Genomic DNA, 10617 nt, shown 5'->3' on the forward strand with positions numbered 1-10617 from the left:
ACAATAAGGAATATTAGTAAGATAAAGAGACATTCCTGATGATAAAAATTCATCAAGCATATGTAAAAATTCTACATGTTTACATATGTAGAAATAAAGCTTCAAAATAGGCTGAAGCAAAAACTAACAGCATTAAAAGGGGAAATAGGCAAATCCACCACAACGTTTATGGATTTCAATGCATTAATTTTAATAATTGATAGGATAGGTTGACAGAAAATGGGTAAGGGTATAGATAACTTGAAATATCCATGACAACCAGTTTAACCTAATTGACATTTAAAAGTACTCCACCCAACAACAGTGGAATACATTCTTTTTGAGTAAACATGGAACATTAACCAATATAAACCACATTCTGGGTCATAAAACAAGTCTCATAAATTTAAAAGGATTGTAATCATACAAACTGTGATCTCTTACTAACATGGATTTTAACTAAAAATCAATAACACATATGGAAATCTCTAAATATTTGATAATTAAACAGAACATTCTAAATATGGGTCTGACTTTCCCATGAAAAATTAGAAATAACTTTATACTGAATGATAATGAAAATGCAACATATTAAAATTTGTAGGATGCAGGTAAAGCAGGGACTGGAGGGAAATTTGTAGCATTAACATACTTAAATTAGGAATAAAGAGAGATGTAAAAACAACTATTTAAGTTTCAACCTACAGAAACTAGAAAAAAAATTAAACTCAGCATGAGTGGAAAGAAGAAAATAATAAAGTAAAATTGGTGAAAGAGAAAATAGATTACAGATAAAATTGATGAAATCAAACTTGCTTAAAAAAAATCAGATTTCCAGGCAAGATGAAGGCATAGGTAGACATGTTTCACCTACCTTCACAACCATAAGAACAAATACAACTACCTCAAAACTAAAAACAGCCAGAACTATCAGAAAATTGAACTGTATGTAAGTTCAACTAAGATATAATGAAGTAATACTCATCCAGACAGATTGAAGGGCAGAGCTGGGGTGGAGAGGACGCAGTGGTGGTGGTGGCAGCAGCTACCACAGCAAGGCAGTGGCTGTGGTCTGCCAGTGGAAAGCACAGTCACACATTATAAAAGTCAGGAGGGCACCTGGGGAGCAATCCCACCCCCAGACCAGACCACGCAGCTCATGGTTCCAGTGCCAGGGAAAATATAGCCACATTGCTTCTGACTATAAAAACCAATGGGAGATCCCTGGCTGCTGTGGCTCAGTGGATTGAGCATTGGCCTGCGAGCCAAGTGTCGCTGGTTCGATTCCCAGTCAGGGCACATTACTAGGTTGCACGTCAGGTCTCCAGTTGTGGGCACGAGTGAGAGGCAACCACACAGTGATGTTTCTCTCCCTCTCTTTCTCCTTTCCTCTCTCTCTAAAAATAAAACAAACAAACAAATAAATAAATAAATAATTAAAAAAAAAAACAGTGGGAGTTGGGGCAGTGGAAGAAACCGCTGATTGTGCAGCAGAGTCCATTTGTTTGAGAGGCCCCACAATCCTAGAACATCTATAAACCCACCCACTCTGGGAACCACAACCAAGGTAACAGCTACAGAGGCCCCAGTTCCATACAGGAAATGGGAGAAATGCCTGGAAAAGGGTTGAGTGCTGAGCAAGCCACATTGTTCCCTCTCAGACCCCTCCCCCACATACAGCACCAGGAGATGGTGAAACAGGTCACCCAGCACTGATGAATCCCTAAGGTCCTGCCCTTTACAATGTAACAAGTATGACAGCTCTATCTTATACACAAAGGCAAACACAGGAGGCTGTTAAGTTGAGAAGACAGAGAAGTATGGCCCAAAGGAGGGAGCAGATCAAGATTCCAGTGGGACAACTAAGCCACGAAGAGATGGCCAACCTAACAGATGAACAGTTCAAAACACTGGTGATAAAGATGCTCACAGACTTGACAGACATGCTAGAGTATAACAAATGCATAAAGGAAGAAGTGAAGGCTATGCTAAGTGAAATGAAGAAAAATCCACATGAAACCAATGCTGAAGGGGAGGAAGCCAGGGTTCAAAGCAATGATTTGGAACATAAGAAAGAAATAAACAGTCAACCAGTATGGAACGAAGAAACAAGAACTGAAAATATCAAGGAGAGGCTTAGGAACCTCTCGGGAAAATTTAAATGTGCCAATGTCCAAATCTTAGGCATGCCAGAAGGAGAAGAGGAAGAGCAAGAAATTGAAAACTTACGTGAGACAATAATGAAGGAAAACTTCCCAAATTTGGAGAAGAAAATAGACATACAAGTCCAGCAAGCACAGAGTCCCAAACAATCTAGACCCAAAGAGGACCACACCAAGACACATCATAATTAAAATGCCAAAGGTTAAAGATGAAGAGAGAATCTTAAAAGCAGCAAGAGAAAAGAAGAGAGTTACCTACAAAGGGGTTCCTATAAGACTATCAGCTGACTTCTGAAAAGAAACTTTTCAGACAAGAAGGGGCTGGCAAGAAGTATTCAAGTTGATGAAAATCAAAGACCTACAACCAAGATTACTCTATCCAGCAAAGCTATCATTTAGAATGGAAGGGTAGATAAAGTGCTTCCCAGACACGGTAAAGCTAAAGGAGATCATCATCACCAAGCCATTTTTGTATGAAATGTTAAAGGTACTTATTTAAGAAAAAGAAGAATATCCAAACTCTGAACATTAGAATGACAAAAAACTCACAACTATCATCAACTGAATCTAAAAAATAAAAACAAAAACAAACTAAGCAAACAACTAGAATAGGAACAGAATCATAGGTATGGGGAACATTTGGAGGGTTATCAGCTGGGAGGGTTAAGGGGGAGAAACTGGAAAATGGTACAGGGATTAAGAAGCATAATTGGTAGGTACAAAATTGACAAGGGGATGTTAACAATAGTGTATGAAAGGGTGAAGCCAAAGAACTTGCATGACCCATGGACATGAACTAAAGGGGGTGGTATTGCTGGAGGAACGGGGGGTGGGGGGGATGGGGGGTACTGGGCTGAGGGGAGCAAAGGGAAAAGAAATTAGGACAACTGTAATAGCATAATCAATAAAATATACTTTAAAAATTCAAAGAACTTTAAAATGGGAGATTGGTATTGAATATCCTAAAATCTAGCATTCATTAAATCTCTCCAAACATCTTTCTCTACTTTGCAAATGTTTCCTCTTACGATTTGCATGTCTTTATATTATTAGCTCTGACTCAGAAAAAAAAGGACCTTTCACTTCATCAAAACACAAAGTATTTGACCTTAAAGGCACAGAAAAAATTTTTTTTAATTAAAAAAATCAATAAAATTGATAAGCTTCCTAGCCAGACTGGTCAAGGGAAAAAAATGACACAAATTTTCAGTGTTAGGAATGAAAGGTGGATAGATGTAATGGATATTAAAGGGGTAAGAGAATATTATAACCAACAATATGCCAATAAATTAGATAATTTACATGAAATGAAGAAATAGTGTAGAATAGTGGCTCCCCAATAGTCCAGCAGTGATGTTGTGTCCCGTATGTTGTTATTAGTTAAGAGGTTTTGAGCAAGTAACATTTTTGCAAATAATATAATCTGTTAGTAACTTACTTTCCAAAAATAAATTGGGGTAGATTCACAGTCAATCATATCAAGCAGGAACTTATATATAGTAAATTATGTACAGGTAGCACCAAGAAGTATGGGAAACCACAGTCTGTCTTCAGTATGCTACTCTTGTCTCTGGTACTCTGCATGGGAGAGTATCCTACACATGCACATCCTTCCACTATGGGTGGTAACAGAAAAAAAATTGAAAACCTCTAAAATACAGAAGTATCATATACAAATCAGTAAATTATGTCAAAGGTAGAACCAACTTTTAAAATGTTATTGGTTATTTTGGAGGAAAGTCTTACTGACTTTGAAAATAATAGCATAGTGACAAAGACTTAAAAACACCTGGTTCTCATATCCAGAAAAACTGAGAAATATAACCATGAATCTTGTATGTTAAGTTAAAAGAAATAAAATTGATTAAAAGAAATACAATAAGAAAAAAAGTGATTCCTTACCAGTATATTCCCTTTGAAGGATAAGGCACATAACAAATAGTACACAATAAATCTTAAGCAAGAATAAGTATTGACTCACCATATTTGAGTACAAGTTTTTTTAATTGAATTTACAGGGTGACATTTGTCCTTAAAACCATACAGGTTTCAAGTATACAGCTCAATAGAACATCTGCACACTGCATCCTGCATCTATTGCCCCGAGCAAAGTTTCTTTCCATCCCCATTGCCCTGAACCCCACCTTTGCCCACATCAACCTAGCTCCCACCCTCTTTCCCTTTGGCTATCACCACACTGTTGTCTATGTCTATGTGTTATGTAGATATGTTTTTTGGCTGATCCCTTCACCTTCATTCATCCAGTCCCCCCATGGAAATGTGTTTTTATTTTCCTTGGATAAAATACCTAGGTGTGATATTGCTTGATCATGTGGGCCTTTGAAGGCCCAGGCACACAATAAATAATATTCAGTATACCTTGACCTAGAATAAGCATTGACTTTCAATATTTTTACAAATTGAAGGATCTTTTGATCTTAGTGGTCAGAAACGAGTTTTAATACAACAGATATTCAAAACATTGGCCCAGAAAAAATAGAGTTTCTTTTTTTCTGAGCCAAAAAACATGTATGTCACTGTACATATTTTTTTCTAAGTCTCTGATTTAATTATTATGTTTTCTTCTGAGTATCAGATTTAATAGTGAAAAAAACAAATCAACAATATTAGATGTAGACTAACGATTTATATCAACATTTGAGGGCAAATATCTTTAAGCTCTTGATTTCAGCTTATTTGTAAGACACAAGTAAAAATAAAAGAAATAAAGCTAAGAATAATCAACTGTCTCAGGTAACAACCTGAGGTGGAGGCTGAAAAAAATTCACATTTTTCTCTAAAAACTATAATGATATTAATGTAAAACTGTATTGACTTTATTCCAGAGGTGCTTTTCTGTCAAAGTGGAAAAAAACATGAGGTGCAGAAGTAACTATATTGGGATATATCCACCCACACATGCAAATGTGACATGTCTATCCAAACTCAAAAGCAATTGGCAACAAAAAGCAAATTTTGATATCCTGAATGCACTTGTATAGAGATAAAAAGATTGCTTCTCTTTTATAGGACAAATGAAAGAGACCATAAAACTGATGAGCATTTTAATGTAGAAAGAAAATAGTAGGTTACACAAAGTATCAGTGAGATTGAAATTCAGATAAGTAGATCATTTTAGGGAAATACAACAATTTATCTGGGAAACCATTCAAGATATTTAAACATGAAAGTAAGGCAATAACAGTATATTCCAAGATGGGACAAACATATTCCTTAAGTTTGGTTCTGACTAATATTCAGTTTAGAAATGAATTCCATGACAACTGGCATATTTCACTGGCATGATAATAATTTAAAACCATTTCAATGTGGTATTGTTATTTTACTTCCCTGTTTTAAATCCAATGTGGCTATTCTGGTTACTAGTTGTACAACAAGCTTTGACTTAAAGAAACAATTCTCAAATTTCCCCCCACAGTTCTGTGAATTAACAGGGCTCTGCTGGGTAGTTCTCCTTTGAAGTCTTTCATGTAGTTGCAATCAGGTGAGAGCTGGGGCTGTAGACATTGGTAGTCTCTACTGAGTGACCCATGGTGGCCTCTTCACTTACCTCTCTGGCAGTTAATGCTGGCATTTCACTGCGAGCTCAACTGAGGTTTGACAATAGCACAGATACAGGGCACCTTTCCATGGCTTGGGCTTCTTATGACAGAGTGGTCCGGCTAGTCACATTTCTTCCATGGTGGCTGGCTTCTGAGTGGAAACATCCCAAGGTGGAGTGTTCTGAGAAACAGGTGGAAGCTGTGAAGTTTCTTGTAAGCGAACTCCAAGGTCATACAGCATCAGTTCTATTGTAGTCTATTGGTCAAAAGCAAGTTACAGAGACAGTGCAGATGCAAAGGGAGGGGACTATTACTGGGAGGCTCTTTGGGGGACCAAACTACCACAGTGACACTCAAAGGTAAACCCCTGTGAAGATCCTGTAGAGAGAAACCTAAACTCTCAAAAATATGAGGTTAAGTGATTCAATATAAATTCACTGGGAACTATCCCTCAGGTAATTGGCAACTGACAAAATATTACTTGATAAATTAAAATAACACAGTGAATGATTTCCTTTGATTTGAATATTCCCTCTCATATACCAGGTAAACTCCTATTCATCCTTCAAGTCCCCAGACTGAATTGTATATGATTTGTAAATTTTTATAAAATCCACTATTTTGTAAAAATTTACCCCTTCTTTATACAGATGAGGACATTTAAGACTAGAGAGTTTAAGTGAATTTCCTCTATCACACAGTGAAATAATGGCATAACCAGTCCTAAACTCTAGTTGTGAAGTTTCCAGCTCTGTTCTTTCCACTGCACTCATTGCTTCCTTTTTATTGCTTCTGATAAAGGTATAATCATATTATGATAGAATTTCATTTCATAATATTAATTAGATCTTTATTTAGAGAAGTCCTTTTTAAAAATTCATGGGCTAGAAAGCATGGTGACCAATAGCTTAGTTTGTGAAATTGGATAAGCCCTGGTTTGATTCACTGGCATTGACCCTCACTAGCTGTATGACTTTGGGAAAATCCTGTTGCCTTGAAGGCTCAATTTTCTCATCTGTAAAATGGGCATGATTATAATATACACCTTCAAGAATTGTTATTACCATAAAATAAGATATGGCATATAAAGTCAATAGCACAGTGTATGGTACACAATAAAAACCCAGTGAATGTGAATGATACTACTCACTAATTTTGATAGAGTAATTGATTTTATTATTTTATTAATATGAGGTTAAAATATATAATATTTTACTATTTTATTATTTGGAACTACAATTTAAGTTTGTACAGTTTATACAGTTCTCTGATAAATATATTATTCTACAATATATCATTTCTGAAGTGAGAAAACAAACTAATAAATTACCTAATTTCTGAGATGCAAAACCCAGATTTCTTCAAATATCATCATTGTTGTATTGAGCTCCTGCTATTCCCAGGAAAATAAAGTAGAAAACATATGCATATACAAATAATCATTGTACAGTAATGTTGTTATAAACAGTTCTTTCTTTTTTTTCCAGTCTAAAGAGATGATTTTAAGCAAGGAGTGAGAAGATTTTTCTTGGAGCAAGGGGCGGATTAATCAGGAAAGTCTGTCTGGAAAAGAAAGTTTCCCAAATAAACTTCTAATTTAAACACATGTGAGCACTGAGCCAGTGTGCCTCACCATCCAGTGTATAGCTCTTTAAATTTTCCTCTTGTTATTTTACTTTCTCCTCAATTTTTCGTTTTTGTAACCTAACATGTAACAGCTTGATTTACAGCTGCTTATGGCAAATGACTAGGCCTCCACTTGATAATTCATTGCATGAGCACTACAGAAGGACATGCATTTGTCTTTGTACAGCTCCAAAACACAGCAGTGTCCTGGGAGGTCTGATATTCTCACACTCCCTCAAATTGTGTAGCCAGAACATATACATTACTGGTCTGTTAAAAAAGTCCTCATGCAAAAAATAATTATATAGATCAACTCTAATTTTAATTTTACAATTATCAGCTATAATTATATCAGTCAACCCCTTCTGTTTCTCCAATAAAGAGGATTTAAAGAAAAATGCAAAGTTTAGGATATTTGATGCTCATTCAGGAAAACCAGATGAGAATGAAATGCTGTTTTGCAATTTAAACTAATTTGTCTGGAACAAGTAAGGCCTTACTCTTTCTAGAGCATAAGGCCTAACAGTATTGAATAACTTTTCCACTTGCCTCAAGTACTTTCATTAGTTGAAAAACTAATGCTTCAGATATTTGGGATTCATTACATAGGACAGAGCATTGTTGTGGGAGGTTTAGAACATCAGAACACTCTACATTTAAAGTTTATTCAAATATTTATGTTAGCCTCATGTTAGAAAGTTCTCCAAATAACCCTCCCACCCCAGAGTACAGTAGTCACTCACTTATCACAGGTATTACATTCTAGACTCCCCCACGATAGGTGAAAATCCATGAAGTAGGAACCTTACATTTATTTTAGTATTTATATATTATTTAAGGCTTTATAAATCCTTCCCACACACTTATAAACCGTTCCTAGTCCCTTATTTACCTTTCCCACTCCCTTATTAACCTTTTCCACACTTTTATAAACACTGCTCATGTTCTTAAACATATTCTACACTCTTAAACTTATGTAAATTTAACAACATACATATACAGTACCGCAAAATCCCACTATATAGCGAAAAACCCGTGATAAATAATTAAATATAATATTTTTAAAAATCCCACGATACAGTGAGGCCACGATAAGTGAACCACGAGATAGAGAGGGACTACTGTATATTGATACAAAAAAATATAATTTTCTTTAAAAAATATTAGTTTGGAGAACCACGTTTTCAATGAAGGATCATATTTTCACTTTTAAGTAGGAAAATGGTAAAAAAAAAAAACATAATGCAAGTGTGCCATTTTTTTCCCATGGAGAAAATAAAGAAAGATTTGATTATATTATCTCTTCAAATTTATTGGTCCAATGAATGTCTTGACCTTAAATTTTTGTCTTACCCTAAAACTGGATTAATTTTATTGTCACTGTGAATGATTTTAGATGTGTTCATAAAAACAGAATTTAAGAAATTCTCTGGCTTCATCACTCATCACTCATGGACTTGGATGCTTGTTATGTCATCAGATGCTTCTAGATGGGCATTATCAGAGATGTCCATTTGACTTAATGACACCTCAGTCAATGTCAATGGTCCATCACTTAGATCTAGATGTGAAGAGACAACCAATTTGTTTTCATTGTCACAGACTATTTTACAGCTCCTGTCAAGTTCACTCAGGATGTTAGTGATAAGGAAGAACAAACATTGGCATTGAAAGAAAACCCTAAAGCTTCCATTCTGTGAGCAAAAGCAACAAATTATATATCAAATAAGTAAGTCAATAAACTTACCACTTATATAGCATTATTTTCTAGGGAAATGAAAGTATTTCTCATTAATCGTTAACAAAATTTTGAAGATGTTCATAGTTATGAGATAGCAAATACTGTTGCTTGCATCTTTGAAGTTCTATTAGGGGGTTTAGCCCTTAGCCGGGCGCTATCCAGGGAGAGACATCATTTGGCAGCTGCATGGTTTATTGCTGGTTGCTGTCCTTTGTGCTTAGAGATGTTATTGATGTTACCACTTGGTCCCTATAAGGGAGTTGTAGCCCTTTCTAAGCTGTATATATAAATATTATTGATTGATTTCCAACTGTAGTAATGGTTTGTGTGGCTGTCTCTGTTTGAGACCTGCCTCAGATACACAATCTCTTGCTTATAAACCCTTAATGGTAATTACATCTGCTTAAGTACATCATCTTTCAGAGGCTATAATGCCCTAGTGGTCCGCAGCTTTGCAACTTCTTAGGCATTCATAAGTCCTTAAAATATCTTTTGTGCTTTTTGTAGTTGCAGTTGTCTGAGCTTCAGCTGGCTATCATAGCCTCATCCTCAGCCACTTCATCTCATACAGCTGTATGGAGGAGAAATCATTGTAATGACAGGGTTCTGGTCACAGTCAAGGATCTCATTGCTGGAGAGTCTCTGTTGCCACTTTCTGCTTCATGGTGACCATCTCAAAGGCTGGATGTGACATTTATGATAGGTTTAAGTGTTACTGTCATCCAGAAGCTTAGACACATCTGGAGCTTGGTACCTCAACAATTCTAAACTTTGTCAGCTTCTTCTTGGCCTTCTCAATTCAGGAAACCAAAATACCTGTCATCAAACAATGCATGATGTCTTCCAGCCCTGCAGCAGAGAGGAAACGTCCTGATTGTGGAAGGGCTGCCTCACAGAGACTTGACTGAAATCAGATCAGTAGAGATGTGCTCATTCCACGGTGAGCAAATTTCTTCCTACATGGAAACTTCAAGAGAAACAGCAATTAGCAGAATTATTTGAGAAATAAAATAACATGAGCTACCTTCATAATCCTGAAAGATACCTTGGGCTAATGGCAAGATTTTTTTGCATGCGTGGATGAATATTCTGGTTTAATTTGTGTCTATTTTTATCAACTATGAGCAAGTTTATATAGAACAGATTACTTTAACTGTTGCTGAAAACATGTATTCTGGTGCTTTATTTAGTCTGGTTCAACTACAGAAGTTTTAAAAAAAGGGGGGGATGGGATATAGACCCCAGCCCATCTGTAAGGATTGAGCACAGGTGCCTAAGTCCAATTGCACCTATTTGTGAGCTGATGACCAGACACGTAGTATTTGGTTGTCCATGTAAATGAGCCATAAGGAAATAGAGGCCAGGCAGCAGGCCAGAGTCAGGGGCAGGACTCCAACATTGGTAGCAGTGCTGGTAAGAGAAATTGTAAAACAGGAATTAAAAATCATTCTTAAATACTACCTGGCTTGGTTCAGACTTGGAATAGCATTGATTCTGTAAATATAAATAATGTAATCCCATTTCTAAGAATGGATGCAGAGGCGAG

The sequence above is a fragment of the Furipterus horrens genome, unplaced genomic scaffold (genome assembly GCF_987537825.1).
Source record: "Furipterus horrens unplaced genomic scaffold, mFurHor1.1.pri manual_scaffold_6, whole genome shotgun sequence".
NCBI classification, from domain to species: domain Eukaryota; kingdom Metazoa; phylum Chordata; class Mammalia; order Chiroptera; family Furipteridae; genus Furipterus; species Furipterus horrens.